The 19864-nt window shown below is 40.5% G+C and overlaps 1 long non-coding RNA gene across 1 annotated transcript; it reads right to left on the reverse strand.

Moving 5' to 3' along the window:
- Window positions 1–330: 330 nt before the first annotated feature.
- Window positions 331–2213, reverse strand: LOC122143158. The gene is made up of 3 exons (XR_006158995.1): window positions 643–2213; window positions 514–553; window positions 331–444 (listed from the first exon to the last, which is right to left on the reverse strand). It is a non-coding gene; the product is annotated as an uncharacterized LOC122143158 (long non-coding RNA).
- Window positions 2214–19864: the final 17651 nt, after the last annotated feature.

Here is a 19864-nt window from a genome sequence, read left to right on the forward strand (position 1 = left end):
GTAAGAAATACCAGCATTCTTTGTATATGAATAGCATGCCAAGACAATTATTTCCTTGTTATTAATTTAGGTATGAAACAGTTTAATTCTGATAAAGAAATGTGAAATTTGTACATCTGCATATAAAAACTTTTTGTACATATAAATCTCTGGTTAAACATTAACATCCTTAACACGCTTTCTTCCTTTAATACTTGATCTCCTTTAATCATTAAGCCTTCCTTTTATTTCTTATGTAAATAAAACATTCTCGACTCAAACTCAAAGGAAAGCTAAGTCTTTGATCATTGAAGCTTCAATGGTTTGTATAATGTGATCGTGACAGCACAGCAAAAATTAGAGTGTAAGTTCAAAAATGTAAAATAAAAGAAAGAAAACAAACCTCAAGGGGAAATTCTCCAAAAACAGCAGACACCACCACTTCCTGATGCAAGGCATGTCAGGCTAAAATAAAAATAAATACACAGTTACCTTTTAATATTATGGGGGTTTGCCATTGCATATTTCACTTACCTCTGTAAAAGGCCCCTGCAGTCACAAAGCTCAGTGAATACTGAAATGGTAAACATTACAAATACATTTGCTAAGATACATATACTGGATAAACATCTATTAAGCAACACATCAGCTTTATAAACTTACCATCAGGACAAAGACACCACAGTTGTTGCTGAGATGTTGTTATGGAAGGCCCTGTTGATGTTGCCATGCACATAGTCAAACTACCTTGAAAAAGTAAAACAATTTCCAATGCTTTTACAGTTATGAATATTGGTACTGTAATATTGTTGACACAGTATTCATGCCAAGGCCCAGGAGACAAGATTTGTGCAATGTTTCTGTGATGACAAAGAACATAACTTAAAAAACAGTTACTGCACTGCAACAAACAAAACAATACAAGACAACTGAAATGTGGGTGTCACAAGTCGGTCAGGCTCACCACCCAGCCAATCACAACGCACCCTCTCACCTGAGTACTAATCAGCAGCACCTGATCACGATTACCTCATCAGCTCACCACCACATATAAGCACATACCGCAGTCACTTCATTGTCCGATCTAGTAGCTACTACGCAGAACCCTCCAGTATCTAGATACTTGTATTGGCTCTCATACAAGCCTTGCTACTTACTTCTTTGTCAAACCTTATTCCCCTAGACTCCTGTGTTCTCCAGTGTGCCTCCAGCGAATCCTCTTCCAAGTTCTCCTCTCCAGTGTTACCCTGAGGTGTGTGCAATGGATCCTCCGTTCCGGTCACCCTACCTGCTTTACAGCATGAGTAAGACGTTATCCAATCAAGTCATCCAAACCCTGCTTAACAGTTCCTCCGGACTCTCTCACCTGCTTCTCACCATTTTCACATACAAACCTGCTTTTATAATAAACCTGTTGAAATATAACCTTCTGTCCCTGAGTCTGTTTGTTACAGTGGGGCAGAACCTGAACTTCTCATGAATATTATATGACCATTTTCATTGACAGTTTACGAAAAAAGTGATCTGTAAAAATAATTTGATAAACTCCAAAACCATTTAAATAAACCCTCTAAAAATAAAGTCAGATGAACAAGTCACTAGCTGATAAACCTACATGTGGTTAATAACAGCCACAGTTTTATTAAAATGTGCTTAGGAATGACCACAATCTCATCAAAATGTGGTTAGGAATGATCACAATCTTATCAAAATGTGGTTAAGAATGACCACAATTTTATAAAATGTGGTTAAGAACGACCACAATCTCTGAACTCCGAACAGTGCACTATAAAACCTGTAGATGAGCATGTATTCTTCCTGACTGAATGTTTGGATGTGCAGAGGATCAAGGAAAAAAATGTCATGCTCTCCCTGGGCTCATAATCTGTTGATATGTCACCATATATACACAGAAAGAAGACAACTGCAGTTTATAGATCAAAAAGTATCTCAAAATTATGCAGACATAAGTTATCCCAGGTAAACAACAGATTCAGAATTACTTACACAAACCATCCAATGTCCTGGTATCCATGTTGGGAAGATAAACCAGTCAATCTTTTCATCCAGCTTGAAAACAAATAATATTGGTCATTACCAAACTTTGGTGTGTCTGGGTTTCATATTAAATAGAACTGACTATAATACATGCAGGCAGGTGTAGAAGGTAATCTTCAAGTGTCCTGTTTGGCCATGTTGCAATTTGATATGAATTGGTAGAAAAAAACATTCACATTCTGCATGGAAAATTGAACATACTTTAATCTAACCTAAGGCAAAGTGGAGAATTTTAAATACTAAATATAACAACAGTTGAGAGTATTAACAATCTGACCACTGTAAGCACATCTACAAAAGTAAGCATATTTCAACCTGCTTAAAAGGATAGTTCACCCAAAAATGAAAATTTTGGTCTATGTCTGTACCTGTATATACTTCGACAGTATCCCCCCCAACACAATGGAAGTCAATAGGGACCACCAACTGTTTGTTTACCATTCATTGTCTTCATCTTTTGTGTGAACTCCAAACACAAAATATAAAGACAAACTCATACTGGTTTGGAACAACTTGACGGTGAGTATTTGACATCCATAATGATGGATATCTAGGCTGCACAGATAGCCGTAGAGAGTGAGTAAATGATGACAGAATGTTCATTTTGGGTGTATCCCTTTAAGCGGCTTAAGTAATTTGAGCTCAAAATATATACTATTTCACCTATGATTTTGCTATGGTCTCTACCATTTTCAGGCAACAGTTGAGAACCTGCGTTAAAATAAAACAGAAAATCAGTGTTTAGTAAATTCATAGTTAGTTGCTGGGTTTGAATATAATGTCTTTGAACTGTGTACCGTTCTCTCAATGTCTTTTTCCAGTCCCAGACAGCACAGGTCTGATCGTTTTAGCGTTGTGTTATATACAGTTGCCAATGGCTCGTCTTTGCACTTTACGACATCCAAAGCATTGTACAAGACCAATAGTGCACAACACAACTCTCTTATCGTTACTATTGTTTTGGTGAAAAAACATCACACAGGCAATAGTGTTCAGAGGAACCCGTCAATGGATGGCAGTCAGGATCCACATTTTTTTCCCTGTGAGCCAGCCAGGGAAGATGAACTTTTAGCTTCCCTTCTTTTGCTTTTTGTATGTTTTCAGAGGAGGGGTCTTGCACTCTGCCCTCAAAGGGATGGAAAAGTGGGTGAAGTGGCATATAATTTGTGCGTGCCACTAATCCTCTAGGGTAATCATAAATTTTAACATTAGTAAAGTGTTTCCAAGACAATAAAAGGTCAGCAAAGTCACGGGGACTCTCTGCTCTCAAGTTAAATTTAATAGAATACACAATACCACAAGGACACATTATCACACCCAGGCTACCTAAAAGCACACAAAACATTTGAATGAAAGCTTAGGCCTAAATTTTCTGGAAGGAGTTATTGCTGTTTTAGGCTGTTTGCCACATATTTCATTAGTGTTTATTTTGTAGTACGGTATTGTTAACTTCATTAAGTAACAAAAAACATAACTTACCAGAAGCACCCCACACCTATTCAAACACCTTGTTGTACGTCACTCTGTTTGACATTTTATTACGAAGTCTGAGAATGAGATCCATTTTGAAACCAACAACATCAACCCCACACTGTCGACACAGCTTTTTCAAATCTTGAATCTGATCAAATATGCAAATTTGTGAGCAAAAATAAATTACTATAAAATGATCATATGAAGACACTGAACCCTCCAGTATCTGGCTACTTGTATTGACTCTCATACCAGCCTTGCTACTTGAAGACCCTATACATACCACTGTTGGTTTACCACTAGCTTCATGTGGTAAACCAAAACCATTCTGAAAATTTTAAACTATTTACCTTAAGGTGGAGCAGCTCATCACCAAGCCTTTCCTCTGTAAAAGGCACATCAATGTCACTCTTATCAGTTGAGGATTGAACCTTTGCACTCTCTGTGTTTAATACCATTGCAGATTCCCTTGTTTTTGGACCTATCCATGGGGACCAGTTGTGGTAACTTAGTGAAACTGTAAATAGGTTTTCTTTGCCACCTTGAGGAGGAGGATAAATATTATATCTGATTATTTTTTGTTTTTATCTTGAATTTTGGTATTTGGTAGAGATGAAAGGTGCTTGTTTTCTAAAACAAATACCAAAATTAGGTGCATTTATCCTTAAAACAAGCTGCCAGTGAGAAGAAAAATGAACTTATTTTAAAGAGAATACATGTCATTTTGCTTCTCAATGAAATGCATCCTCATGTGAGAAGTTTTGTATATTTGGGACTTTTGGAAATTTGCTGCAAATATTACAGTGAAAATTTTTAAAAAATAAATTACTAATTTAATCATTTAATAAATTAATTACACTAAGCCATATCATAATATCAATCACATTATCATGCAGTGAGACACAAATCAGAATCAAAACTTGGGAAAACCCTCTGCTTATCATGTCCATTGCTACTGCATTCCAAAATTCCTCTATGTCAACATGACCATCATAAGTCGCAGGTGGAGACTAAATTTCACTCACTGTGATATAAAGAAATTTAAATTTGTGGATTATTAAATTTGTCAGAAATTTGTGAATTATTAATTTAAACAAAAACATAAAACTATAATAGGAACCATTGCAACTACAATAACTTTATACTTACCTGGGATGCTGGTAAAGTTATTGTTAGGACATTGTTGGTTCAAATACAGAAATGAAATGCTTTGTTGATGGACCTCCAACAGTGATGTGAAAAGACAAAGGTGTTTCAGCAGTATTTGCCTCTTGCTGCAACTTTAACAGCTGGGCTTTTCTTGCCTCACCAAACCACTTCTGCTGCACCGGATGAGAGAGACTGTTGTCTGTCAGTGCAACATTGGGGTTGTCAACTAGTTTACAAAAAGACAGCGATTTGACATGGCAACACTCAAAGGGCAGTATCCCAGTGTTATGGGCAAACTCTGCATTTAAAATACACTGGTCTAGTTCACATGCTGAGCGATAGTTTGCGCCCCAACTATTTTTTATTATATATATGGGTGTTGCTTGACCAAGAAAAGCCTTTTCAACTGCAAACCATGAATGTTATTTTTAATCAATGCACTGAGATTGAAAGTGCCTCTCAGGAGTAATTTCATTTTATTTTTCAGTGTGACGCCATCTAATGTGAGTTTGTAGATTTATGGCCAGTAATGTCAAATGACATTGGCTGCCTGTGACAGTCCTCTTTTTGGGAGCGGATCATTTTGGGAGGATGGCAGGTGACTGAGGCAGTGTCTGCTGAACCGAGGAGGAAGACTGAGGCAGCATCTGCTGGACTGAGGAAGACTTAGGCAGCGTCTGCTGGACTGAGGAGGACTGAGGCTGCTGGACAGAGGACTGATGCAGCACCTGCTGGACCGAGGAGGACTTCCCCGAACCAATGGAACAGAGGGGGCTGGTAGCCGACTATGCACTGGAAGGGGGTGAGATTCGTAGTGGGCTGACGAAGAGAATTCTGTGCGTACTCGGCCAGAGCAATGAATCGGTTCCATGAGTTCTGGTGGCTGTGGCAGAAGGTACGGAGGTAGCGACCTATCTCCTGGATCTTCCTCTCCATTTGACCGTTACTCTGAGGGTGGTATCCAGAAGATAGACTTACGGTCACACCTAGGAGCGAGAGAAAAGATCTCCAAACTCGGGAGATAAATTGGGGACCTCTATCTAAAACAATGTCTACGGGGATGCCAAAAAAAAAATGAAAAAATTGTACCTCCGCCGTCTCCATGGCAGTTGGGAGTCCTTTTATACAAGTGTTACCATCAGATGCAGGTAAGTCTTTGACAAAATCAACTCCTAGGTGTGACCAAGGACGTCGTGGAATGGGGAGAGGAGGGATCTTTCCAGATGGTAAGTGGCGTGGTGTTTTGGCCATCCTCTCACGTACCTTCTGATGTCGTTGGCCATTCCCGACCACCAGAAGTGATCTTGTAGCACTGAGAGGGTTTGATTTGTCCCAGGATGACCAATACCTAAGGAAGTATGCACTTTATGGATCAAGGGGGTCCTTTGACTGCGAGGAACATAGGTGTGTGTTGCGGAGTACCCCGGCGGAGCAGGATCGGAGACACTGGCAGCATCGATATCCTTGTCCAGGGTCCACTGAATTGGGCTGACAATCAAACTTGATGGGAGGATGGATTCAGGATTCTCTGATGGATCATCTGGAGCGTGGAGCCTTGAGAGGGCGTCTGCCTTAGAGTTCTTGGTCCCTGGATGATCAGAGATGGTGAAATGGAATCGGGTAAAGAAGAGGGCCCACCTGGCTTGCCTGGGATTTAGTCTTTTAGCCTCCCAGAGATACTCAAGATTTTGGTGATCTGTGAAGACTACAAACGGGTGGTGAGCCCCCTCCAGCCAGTGTCTCCACTCCTCAAGGGCAACTTTGATGGCCAGAAGTTCTCTATTCCCAATGTCATAGTTTTGCTCCACCGGGGACAACTTCTGGGAAAAGAAGGCACATGGATGAAGCCGAGGAGGGTTCCCCTGCTGCTGGGACATGACGACTCCATCTCCAGATGTTGAGGCATCTACTTCCACAATTAAGTGCTTCTGTGAGTCTGGGTGGACCAGGAGTGGAGCCAAGGTAAAAGGCCTGTTGAAGGGTTTCCATGGCAGTGGTCGCTTCGGGTGACCAGGACAGAGACTTGGGCTTGCCTTTTAGGAGGTTGGTGAGCGGGGCTGTGATAGAGCTATATTTGAGGATGAATTGACGATAGAAATTTAAGAAACCTAGGAATCACTGGCGTTCTTTGATTGTCATGGATTTGGGCCAGGTTTTGCTGGCTTCCACCTTCCCCTCGTCCATATCGATTCCTCAAGTACTGATTTAGTATCCAAGGAACTGGATTGAAGTTTGGAAAGTGCACTTTTCTGCCTTGAGGAATAGTTGGTGTTGGAGTTTTTGGAGAACCTCAGAGATGTGTTGGCGATGTTTGGCCTCATTCCGGGAGTACACCAGAATGTCTTTGATGTAGACCAGTAAGAATCGATGGAGGTACTCCCGGAATACCTCATTCATGTATCATTAGAATACGTAGGGGGCATTGACCAACCCATATGGCATGATGAGATATTCATAATGGCCAGTAGGTGTCACTAAGGCAGTCTTCCACTCGTCCCCCTCACGTATTCGAATGAGGTTATATGCACTCCTGAGGTCCAGCTTAGTGAAGATCCTGGCTCCATGCAGTTGTTTCCAGTGCAGATGGGATATGGGGAAGTGGGTTCCGGTAATTGTAATTTGATTTAAGGCCCGATAATCGATGCAAGGCTGCAAGCCTCCGTCCTTTTTGGCCACAAAGAAAAAGCTGGAAGCAGCAGGGAAGTTGATGGACAAATGTAGCCTTGCTGTAATGCCTCTGCGATATACTCCTCCATGGCCTACTGTTCGGGGATGGAAAGTGAGTATATTTTACCTCTGGGTACTGGTTCGTCTGGGAGGAGATCTATGGCACAGTCCCATGGTCGGTGAGGTGGTAAGTTGGAGGGTCGTTTCGGGCAGAACACATCACTGAAGTGGGCATATCCCTTGGGGATATCGACGGAACGGTTTTCCAGGGGGCTCTCTATGGAAATAGAGTTGATAGGGATCATTGGAACCGCCTTGATTGGTCTTGGGAGTTGAGGAAAGCACCCAGGGAAACATTCATGGCCACACTCCAGGACTTCTCCTGTTGTCCATGAGGTGTTAGTGTTGTGGGAAATGAGCCAAGGGTGCCCTAGGACTTTCCCAGTGGTGGAATCCTCCAGAACCAATAGACAAATGTCTTCCACGTGTAACTGACCCACACGGAGCTGGATGGGACCCACACAGTGTTGAACTTGTCCTTGGCCGAGGGGACTCCCAGTTATTAACTGGATTTTGTAAGGGATATCATTGAGTCTTTTCTTGAGCTGGAGCTGGTTACATAGGTCGGCAGAGATGAAGTTTCCAGCTGACCCAGAATCAAGGAGGGCATAAACTGAAACACAATCTTGAGAGGTAGTGAGCTGCACAGCAGTGGTTAGAGGATGTACATTGACTGGGGACGAGGAAACCACACTCACCGCTGGTCGTGGGGGACGGATGGGACATATCTGTATGACATGTCCCCCCTGGCCGCAGTATAGACATAATCCTTGGGTCAGCTGGCATTGACGTTCGGCCTAGGACAGAAGTGTGTTGTCGACTTGCATGGGCTCGTGTTGGGGTTCCGGAGGGCTGGGAAACTCTGGTTGGCGAAGTGGAACAGGTAGATTTTGGCATTGATTTTCCTCCATACAGCCGATTGGTTACCCGGATGGAGAGTTGAATGAAACACTCGAGCCCCATGGTGTCATCGAAGGCAGCGAGATGCAACTGCAGAGAGGGCTCTAATCCTTGGCGATAGGTCGCCAACAGGGCCCGTTCCTCTCGAGGCTGCTAGAGTGCGAAAACATAGAGCATAGTCCTGCACAGAGGTTTTTCCTTGTTTTAAATGGTATAATTTCTCACCCACTGAAGCATCTCCTACTGGTCGGCCGAACACTTCACGAAAGTGGGTGATAAAGGCATTCAGGGATTGGGTGACCGGTCCATTTTTGCTGCCATAATGACTCTGCCCACTGGAGTGCTCGACCTGTTAGCAAGGACAGAATAAAGGAAATTTTAGCCCTCTCTGTAAGGAAACGAGGCAGTTCCATCTCCAGGGCAAGGGAACACTGCAGGAGGAATCCGCTGCAATCATCCGCCGAACCAGAGTAGGGCGCCGGATTGACCATGGGACTGGCAGCATAAATCGGTCCAGGTGAAGAAGAGGCTGGTGGGGAAACAGATTCGGAAGCCGGTGCAATGGTGACAGGGGGTGTGAGCACACGATGAAGGGAATCCACCAGCTCCTGGAATGGATCCACGTCTGTTTGATTCATGATGGTAAGGTCTGGTCTTCTGTAATGGATAGACTCCAGACACAGACAGGTTAGAATCAAACAGATGAGTTTATTGTACAGATGTGGTAAATGGCAATGGCAGGTATGTAACTGAGGTGAGCAAGGATATTGATGGATGAACTTTCCAGTTACCAGGTCATGTAGAGCGTTGGATGATGGAAGGTTTGCGGAGGAGCTTGTGTTGGAATTGGAAAGCCAGTAGGTAATGGTCGGAACACAAACACAGGAACACTAGGAGGAGACGAAGGAGATTGAGAGACTTGGAATAATAGTTCAGGTAAGTTGCTAAGTATGAGCAATGAGTCCTTTCCACAATGGAGACCAGACAATGTGTTTGTGTGCTCGGTTCCCTTTTAACTGTGGTGCTGGTGATTAGTGGATGACGGTCAGGTGCGGCTGATCAGAACTCCAGTGATTGGGATCATTGGTGAGTGGGAGAGCCTAATAACATACACCTATATATAATGTAGAAATGTAATATTTTCTGTAAAGCTGCTTTGCAACGATTGGTATCATGAAAAGCGCTATACAAATAAACTTGAATTGAATGTAAAAATTAACACAACAGTCGTCATTTACTCCTGACATCTGAGCTGCTGAAGATGGCTTGATTTTGTTTTTGAAGGGAATGTGCCCCCAATCTACCTAGATCCGTCTATGTTTGTGCAAATCATTTGTAATCCAGCTTCACCAACAGAACTGAGTATAAGTTTTTTTTTTTTTTTTTAATGAATCTTTGCAAATCACCTTTCCTAATAATGTGATTGTTATTAAGTTCTGCAGCTAAAGTTTACAGTCCCATAAGAGTGGCTTTTTGCCTCATTAAAGTGAGAGGCGGGGTTAGCAAAGTTCATTAGCATTTAAAGGAACATGCACCAAAACGGCTCACTGTGAACAGAGCTGTTTTTGACAGGGTAAAATTGTGTTGTTTTACACTACAAATGAGAAATTTTAACCAAAGTATGTTAGAGACTTTTTATTAAGACCCTAATGAGTGATATCAACTTGTGGAAAAAAAAATGTGAGTCTCAAGGTATCCTTTACGTGCAAAACACTTTCCACACTGATAGCAGGTTCAGTTCAGTTCATCTTTATTTATTTCCTGAAGGCAATTTGGTTGCAGCAATCAAATATTTCACATAAACAACAAAAACACAATACAAATCCAACAAATCCACAATCCATTTCATTCCTAATAAGTTCTTACCTTGAATTTTAAAACTTAACAGCTTAGGGGATAAATGAATGTCTAAACCGATTTGTTTTACAAAAAGGGGTTCTATAATGACTGCCAGGAGAGAGAAGGTGAAACTCATGATACATAGGGTGGGAATCATCTAACAAAATGCTCTGGGCTTTATCCAAAACTTGTCTATTATATAACTGGACCATAGTCATCTGCTTCCTCCCGTTATTTTACTTCCCTGGTTTACAATCCTCTCAAGACAATTTTTGTTTTTCACATTTAGAGAATTAAACCAGCACAGCAGTGAAAAAGATAACAATAACTAAATATAGGGTCTGTAGAACATGCACATCAATGTTTTTTCACATCAAATGACCTTAGTTTCCGCAAGCAATACAATCTTTGCTGCGCCCTCTTGCACAAAACCTCAGTATTGAGAGAAAATTACAATTTGTTATCCAAAACAGTGCCCAAATACTTGTACTGTTAAACACTCTCAATACCTACTTTATTAATGCTTGTTTGCTTATACTTAATAGATTTCCTCCTAGAGTTAAAATCAATAGTCATCTCCTTAGTTTTAAAAACATTAAAGGCACAATATGTAAGATTTTTTTAAATTAAAATATCCAAAAACCACTAGAACAGTGTTATATATATTTTGCTGACTTGTTTACTTACATTATACCAAATGATTCAAAGAATGTTTAAATCCAGAGGAATAAGCCATTTTAACTAGTGACATGGACTGTGTCCATAGTGTCACTGTGTTGCCTGCCAATGACATCATAAACCCTTGATTTCCGATTTCTCGGTTTTGTTTTGTAGAAACACCAAAGACGCTTTAATATGTTGTGTTTTAATAGACCAGCGATGACTGTACAGAGTAGCATTATAACAGAACCTTTAAATGTATCTAGTATGATAAAACAGTGCTGTTTTACCCTACACGACTGGATGGAGCTGAAGCAATCGTCTGTGACATAGTAAAAGCTCCGCAGCTTTCGAGCCGTACGTGTGTCATGCTCATTCAGTGGCCTTGTTTCGCTTCGACGGCTTTCAGCTTCACCCTGCTTTATTCTACTATGTTACTAAATCATGTGCTCATCCATGAACATGATTTCTGTCTGAGTACCGTCAGATTTTCTTTGAGGATGACGGGAGTCCCCTAGGTTTGATTTCACATGAAGTCATGGCGTCATCAAACTATGCTTACATGTGAAACTACCATCAAACACTGCACCCTCCAGCGGCAAAAATTACATATTGTGCCTTTAAGTGTTTTTAAAACATTGCAACTCGCATCATAAAATCATGAACCACATTGACATCAAGATCCTTCTTATCATTAAACTATTTACTCCTCATCACCAAATTTTATAATATGTCTTTCTATCTACACTTTCATCATTTGCCTACAAAAAAAAATAAAGGAGAGAGGACACATCCTGGATTGATACAGTAGATGACAACAGCCATTCAGAAAAACAGTCATTCAGAGTTGCCAAATTAACCTATTGTGTGTACAGATGAAAACGATGTGAAAAACCTGTCCCTTTTTAACAGAGATCAATGAAAATAACTAAAAAACACTGCATTATGCTGCCAGGCCAGTAGATGGCGATGTCACTTAGTAAACAAACACTACACTTTGACAGCTCCAGCAAACAAGGTAAGTTCTTGGATCGCTTTCTGTAATTTAACAATTTAAATACACATATTTTAGTTTGGTGAAAGGCTTGATTTACACAGTATGAATTAACACTTGTGCCTCAAATACAATTTATATGTCAAACTTGAATTCCACACTGAGAGCAGGAGAAACGCTTTCCTGAACAGTGAGTTACCAAATGATTATTAAGCTTGTCCTTCCATGTTAAAACTCTTTCCACATGCGAGCAGATGAAAGACTTTTCTAAAGTGTGAGTTACCAAATGATTCTTAAGCTGTCTTTCTGGGTAAAACTTTTTATAACTGCGAGCAGGTGAAAGACTTCATCCCAGCATGAATAGGACAATATTGGGCCTATTAAGGCTATACAGTACAGTTTATATCTGTTATCTGACGGTGCAAAAAAAAAAGCTAAATATTATGAAAATCACTTCAGTGTTTCCCACAGCCTTACACTCTATTTGTGGCGGCACTCTCCCGCCCCATACGTGTTGAAAATCTGTATCCCATGATATACAGGGGCGGATTAAGCATGGTCATGGATCCTTTAAGGCTGCTCTTTTTGTAAAATTCTTTCCACACTGAGATCAGCTGAAAGGTTTTATTTCAGCATGATATTAACATGAACTCTTGATTGCTGTTTGTGAAACTGTTTCCACACTGAGAGCAAACCATATTTTTGATGCTTTGTGTTTTTTATGCTGCAACTCGCTGATTTTTCTCGCATGCCGACATCAAGATCTTTCTGATCCTGAATTTTTCTCCACCTCATTCAGATCGTGTCTTTCTCCTTTAATTTTCATCAGGATAAAAAAAAAGAATGAAAAGTCATTGTTACATTTTTAAAAATAAGAAGATAAACAATAATTGTGTACAGACGTGAAAACGATGTCAAACCTGTCCACTTTTTAACAGAGATCAATGAAAAAACTAAAACTGGACTGCATTATGCTGCCAGGCCAGTGCCTGGTGATGTCTTAAGTAAAAAAAAAAAAAACTTTGACATTTCCTGGCCAATCCAAGGCCCCCTGTTCTTGGATCGCTAGGCTGTAATTTATGCAATTGCATGTGCATTAATCCGTGCCAGTGTATATATATATATATATTCAAATTAATTATCTGCCAGCACAAGGCGCTTTAAGATTCACACACACATACACACACACACACACAGGCAAAACAGCACTTTTGAGACAGCTACAATCTGAATGAACTTGAATAATTACACATCACAGATCACCGATACAAAACAGACATTAGAATAAACAGCTTACTTCCAAATTGTGTAAGCTGTCAGGTATATGTAATACAGTGAGCACAAAACCAGTCATAAGGGTCATTTTTTTTGATTTGAGATGTATGCATAATCTATGTATGCATAGGAAAATATTGGGCTGGGATACAATTTTTTTTTGGGAATATATCTGTTATGTGTTGGTGCAAAAAAAAAAAAAAAAAAATATTATGATGCTCCTGTATTACCCACATATTATGTGCTCCTGTAGCTCAAGTGGTAGAGCATTGCGTTATCAAGTAATGGGTTTTGATAAAGAAAATTTACAAAATATCTTTAAAAATTGATCTTGAATGCACTGTAAGTCGCTTTGGATAAAAGCGTCTGCTATAATGCATAAATTTAATTTAATTTAATTATTAAATTTAATTATGCACACCCTTCAGTGTTTCCCACAGCTTACATCATATTTGTGGCGGCACTCTCCCGCCTCATACCTGTGTGTGTGTGTATGTGTGTATATACAGGGGCGGATTAAGGTGGTCAGGGACCCCTAGGCTGCTCTTTGTGTGATGTGTGTACCCCCAAAAAAAAATAATTATTTAGTGCCATACATGTCCATATGCAACTACGGATAAGTTTTTAGGTACAGAAATTGAATAAAGTAATCAAATGTAAAAATATTGGACTGTATTAATTAAAGATTATTCCTCATTAAAGTTACAAAAGCTTTTTAATCAAGAGCAGTGAGTGATTTCTTTGTTGTTGCTGTTCGATTACTATAAGACTGTCACTTTAAGAGAATGCACTGATCCAGTAGGCCTACGTTCAGCCGGCTATGTCTGCTATAGGATACTTACCAAAATGGGCATTTTGACATATTTTTTTGTCTGAATTTGTCCATTTAAACACAATACTTCAGAGAGAGCTTATTTGCGCGCGTTCTGAGACGCGGGTTTGCGTGCATGCACAATTTTTCTCACTGCGCGCGCGAGCTCGCGTCCTTTGGCTCTTACATATTTAAACTTGCAAGGCTTAAATGAGTTTAGTTTAAAAACAGATATCAACGTGTGCTGCTCAGGTCTCATCTGTGAGGGAGCGCTATCAGCACCCGGGTGATGACGGAATAAATGACTGCTCATTTTCCACCAAACAGCATTCGCGTTGAACAAGAGTAAATGATTTGTCCAGTTCTTCTCTCTCATCGCTGTTGTTATAATGTCTGGGATTCCAGAATGCGCATGCATCAACAGAAACATATATTAGCTGAACCTTGTTTGTTTTACGTGCTATTTATAGCAAACCATATTACAGATGCTTTGTCAGATTTAAGTTGAACCGCGGTCCGAGCGCGTGCCGAATCGTGTGTGGTGAACCGAACGGTTCGTTTTTTTTTCAGCGCACCGTGCCACTCCTAATACTCACAGATAATTTAACAGTATATTAGTCAGTAATTTTTATTAGGTTAAACAGTAATTGGATAACGTTTTTAATTTAACGTTCACACTTTGTCTGGCCCATTCAAACTGGGAACTGGAATGATGCGCCGTGCCGTGCCTGGTTAGCGCTTAAGTAAAAAAAAAAAAGAAATAAATTTCTGGCCAATCCGAGGCCCCCTGCACACGCGGGGCCCTAGGCTGCAGCCTATGCAAGCATGTGCATTAATCCGTGCCAGTGTATATATATATATATATATTTATATATATATATATATATATATATATATACCGTGCCAGTGATATATTCAAATTAATTATCTGCCAGCACAAGGCGCTTTAAGAGCGGGAGAAATAGAGGTTTCTCTGGTAAAGGCTGTACAGCAGCGCTCAGCTCACAAACGGTGCTTTATCAGGCATGACATGCAAGATGAAATGAAAATGACATCTAACATTTTCTAAATACAGTCAGTTTCCTTCTGAAATACAGTGATATAAAAACACCCTCACCGGTTTTTGATTTAGAAACGTGCAGCGCTCATGTTTATTCAAAGAAATTAAAGCCGTTTGGAAAATCTATTTGTGGCGGTCAGTTTTGATATTGTGTTGGCCCGCCACAAATAAATCAATGTCCCATACACTGACCTTTATAGTTGTCCAAATGAAGCTCTTAGCACTGCATATTACTAATCAATAATTACGTTTTGATAAAGAAATTTACAAAATATCTTTATGGAACATGATCTTTACTTAAAATTATAATTTTTAGCATAAAACAAGTAAGGAATAATTGACGACGGGCAGTTGAATTATTAGAAAAATAATGCACACCCGAGCTGTTGACGCAGTCATGATGCGAAGTGGAGTTTCACCGTTACACCTCGGCTGTGCATTCTTTTTCTAATAATTCAACGGCCCGTCATCAGATGAATCGCCTTCAAAGCCTATTGCAAAGCTCTACTGAGACATTCACATGATTTAAAATAACCACAGTCCTATAGCGACTTTACTTAACATGTGGCTCCTACTAGCGTAAAAACAAATTCAGTCTCAATTTCACACGCTCTGAGTTAAACACAGTTTTATGATTCCAAAAAGCAAAAATAAAGTCCAATTAAAGTAATAATTAAATACCCTCAGTGTCAGTTCAGTCACATTTCCATAATAACTTTGAAACATGGATTTAAGACATTTTAATGATAGTTAAGGTCTTATTTTTACATAAATCACCTGTAGATGTACCAGAAATATTCATTAAAGATGAATGAAGAATAAACACCAACCTCCTTGTAGATGACCACTAGCAGTGTTTTATTATGAGTATCCTGTTTCATACTTTTAGTTTGTGGGACTTTTATTTTGACATCATGCTATCTGCATGGGGGACTAATTTCTCCATGCTCGCACTCTTTCAAATAAAAAGGAAACGCAGGAAGGCACGAGAAGGTATGTTACAAGACGATGCATGTTTAAAGTCAGAGATTGGAAAATATTACTGTAATCTTCAACTAAAGTGTTCCTTGAAGTGTTATACCACTTTGTGCTTGATTTGTTTTGGCAGTAATAACTTGAGAATAATTCATGAAGTTGCTAGCTATCTCTCCAACGTCCAAGGTAAGTTAATGGCGGCATCCTTCCCTGGATCACCACTCTCTAGCACCCTTTGATATGCGGAGCGAGGTATGTGGTTGATTGTAATATACTATTTCATATGTATTAATTTCATACGTTCATGTAAATGGTAATGAGATTCATTTCACATGATGGCTGTTGCCTTTTGTGCTGTTATCAATGTGATTCTAGCTTGCTAAAGTGCATTTGTTAAAGGATTATTTTGTATCTGACTAAATTGCCTTTGTTATTTGTCTTTTAAGTTTTCACGGTGTTGGTGCTATGCACACTCGTCTGAATTAAAGTACACCCGTATGGAAACACTTCCAAGCCTGTTTATTCAAAGTTGAATGGCTGCTACAGTGAAAACTCGTCGCTCGATGTGGAGTGATACTCAACTCGACGTTAGAAGGACTGCCATCCGCCATTCTGCGTACAAGACTGCCACCTGCTGTTTAACCGCCCTCACTTCAACCGGCACCCAGGCAAGATCGGTCTATTTCGTTTATGCTGATTGCTGCATAAAATCAACAGGGACCTTTTGATTGCGAACAGTGATATTTATGTAATGGACTGAAGTCACCTTTATAAACAATATACTGTACATGTTTAATGCTCTGATTTAATCATACATTTGAAAGGTAAATTTAAAGACACAGAAGGGTAATTTCATAAAAATAAAAAATAAAAATTGAACTAATTGAACTAATTGAACCTGTTAAAGGTAAATTCATTCATGGGTAAATCTGTATGATAGCATTCGTTGCAAAGTTGTTTGTGTGTTAGCTTACATTTAATTTTGTTGATGCTCATTGCCCAGTGCATGTTTGATATGAAGTATTTGTTGAGTTATTAAGCTATATTTCAGTAATTAAACTATAGTTCAGTAGTTCAATATAACCAAACAGTTACACAACTTCAAGAAAATGTCACTTAATGGAGAAGTAGCTAACACACATGACCCACCCATGAAAACAGATAACCCACAGCCAGTCAGGTCTAGTTCACGTGAAAGAACATTTACAGAAAAGGGATTAGAGATGCACAAACAGGAAGCCATTAAACACAAGAAAGAATTCATGAGAGCTTATGGCTCCTGGAAAGAGGTGGCAGGAAAGGTTAGGACCGCACTAAAATCATTCTGTTCTCAAGATGAACTAAATAAAATCAGAGAAGAAATTAGAATTCGACACAATGCAGTAAGTGAATGTTATGAGCCCATTCAACGCAATCACAATGCTACCCCAGACATTGTACCGAAAATGGATGCTTGTATAGCACTCACTGCAGAGATCAGCGAAATAATAGAGATGCGGCTAGAAACTGTAGATGAGGTCTTCAATCCAGAACTTGAGAAACTACGAGTGAGGATGGCACTTAAGAAGGATGATTATGGATCTATCTTCGGACACACAAAGACAGATACTGTACTCTCTCTCACAGAAAATTCAATCCACTCACAGGGCTCAAGCAAACATGTAGATGCGGGAGCAGAACTCGCAGCTCAACAAGAAAAGTTTAAAGCAGTATATCAAATACAAGCTCAAGAAGAAGTTCTTAGCAAATTAGAAGAAGAGAAGCAGCTAGTTCTTAAAAGGTTGGAAGATGAAAAGCAAGTAGCTCTTAAAAGGATAGAGGCAAACATGCGTCAGGAGAGAAAAAGACTACAGCAAATTCAAGCAGAGTCCGGAGTAAGAATAGCAGAGGCGAGAGTAAACGCATACGAGAGCTTTGAACATGACTCCAGAGACTGGCCAAAAGAGACTGATCTCACAGTTGAATTCAAAAGTCAGCTTAATCCAATGGCCAATGCATACCAGCCTCCACAAGCACACGCCAGTGTGCTAGCATCTCCTGAGAAAGATGTCCTTACCCAAGCACTCATTAACTCACTTAGTTTGAATCGCCTGCCTGCTCCTGAGCCACCAAAGTTCTCTGGCGAAGCCCTAAAGTATGTAGACTGGAAGATGTCCTTCATGGCCCTCATAGACCGCCAGCCTCTCCCAGCTCATGAAAAAATTTTCTATTCTATCTGAGTGGAGAAGCACGTAAAGCTGTAGAGGGATTCTTCTATAGAAACTCAGAAGAAGCATATCAGGGGGCCTTAAAGGTCCTGGAAGAAAGGTACGGAAACCACTTCATCGTGCAAAAGGCCTTTAGAGACAAGCTCATGAAATGCCCCAAGGTTAGTACCAATGATCCTGTTGCACTTCGAGCGTTTGCTGACTTCCTGCAAGGATGCGTTGAAGCAATGCCTCATGTGAAAGGATTGGCCATCTTGGATGACTGTGAAGAGAACCACAAGTTGCTGAAGAAGTTACCAGACTGGATCACACGAAGATGGAGCAGAGTTGTCACGGAAAGGTTGGACGAATCCGGGGATTACCCAAGCTTTTCCTGTTTCAGAAGGTTCATCCAGAAGGAGCCTCGTATAGCCTGTAACCCTGTCGCCTCTCCACTTCTGATCAAGGCCACAGATGACAGACAGCCCAAGAGAGCTAGAGCACTTCACACAAACACTAAAAGGAACAATCCCATGGAAAAGGTTGAGAAAGTGTTCAGCACCAAGTCAAAGCCACCTTGTCCTATCTGCAAAGATGAGATGCACGGCATCATAAAGTGCCCTACCTTTGCAGCAAAATCTCTGGAAGATAAGAAGAACTTCATACGGGAAAACAAATTGTGCTACGGATGTTTGAGAAAGGGACACAACAGTAAGGATTGCAGAACGCGACATTCTTGTGGCATATGCAGCAGAGGTCACCCCACCTGTCTACATGAAGAGAGAGAACCAATCTGTTGAAACAAAAGAGAAACAGTCCACTTCCACAGACAAAGGTACTAGTCAGGAGGAGATCAAAGTGACGTCCCATGCAGTGACGCAGCGCGCCTTTGCCACATCAAGCATCGTCCCTGTTTTCATGTCATCTGCAAATGAACCACAGAAAGAAGTTATAACTTATGCTCTTCTGGATACGCAGAGTGATTCGACATTCATTTTAGAAGACCTTCTCGAAGAGCTAAATGTGGAGACTAAACCAGTACTGCTCAAACTGAGCACCATGACAGCTGTTGACACACCCATAGCAAGCAAATGTGTCTACGGTCTACAAGTTCGAGGACTACAGTCTGAAGAACAGATTCAGCTATGCCAAGCCTACACTCGTGGCTTCATCCCGGTCGACAAGTCCTACATCCCGACTTCCAAAACAGCACTGCTCTGGCCTCATCTAAAGCATCTAGCAAACAAACTCCCGCTGCTGAAGGACTGTGAGGTGGGACTGTTAATTGGAAGTGATTGCCCGTTGGCGTTAGCCCCCCAGGAAGTCATCACAGGAGGCTAAAATGATCCATTCGCCCAGAGAACGGAACTCGGCTGGACCATTGTAGGCTCATCCAATCCACATCTGGTTCGTCAGGGAAACCAGAGGTTCGTCCATCGAGTGACAGTGAAGGAAATACCAGCGCCATCACCCACTGATGTGCTGAAGGTCTTGAAATCAGACTTCAATGAAAGGAAGTATGCAGACAAAGACAAGTATGTGTCACAAGACGATGTTCGCTTCATTCAGCTCCTGAGTGACAACATAACTCAAAGGAAAGATGGACACTATGAAATGCCCCTCCCTTTCAAAAGCACAGAGCCTCCTCTGCTACCAGACAACAAGAAGCTGGCAACAATTCGATTGCAGCACCTAAAGAAAAGATTGAAAAATAATGAGCGATATAAAGAACAGTACAAGGCCTTCATGAAAGATATGATAAAGAAAGGCGATGCAGA

Source organism: Cyprinus carpio, unplaced genomic scaffold (genome assembly GCF_018340385.1).
Source record: "Cyprinus carpio isolate SPL01 unplaced genomic scaffold, ASM1834038v1 S000000992, whole genome shotgun sequence".
Classification (NCBI taxonomy): Eukaryota; Metazoa; Chordata; class Actinopteri; order Cypriniformes; family Cyprinidae; genus Cyprinus; species Cyprinus carpio.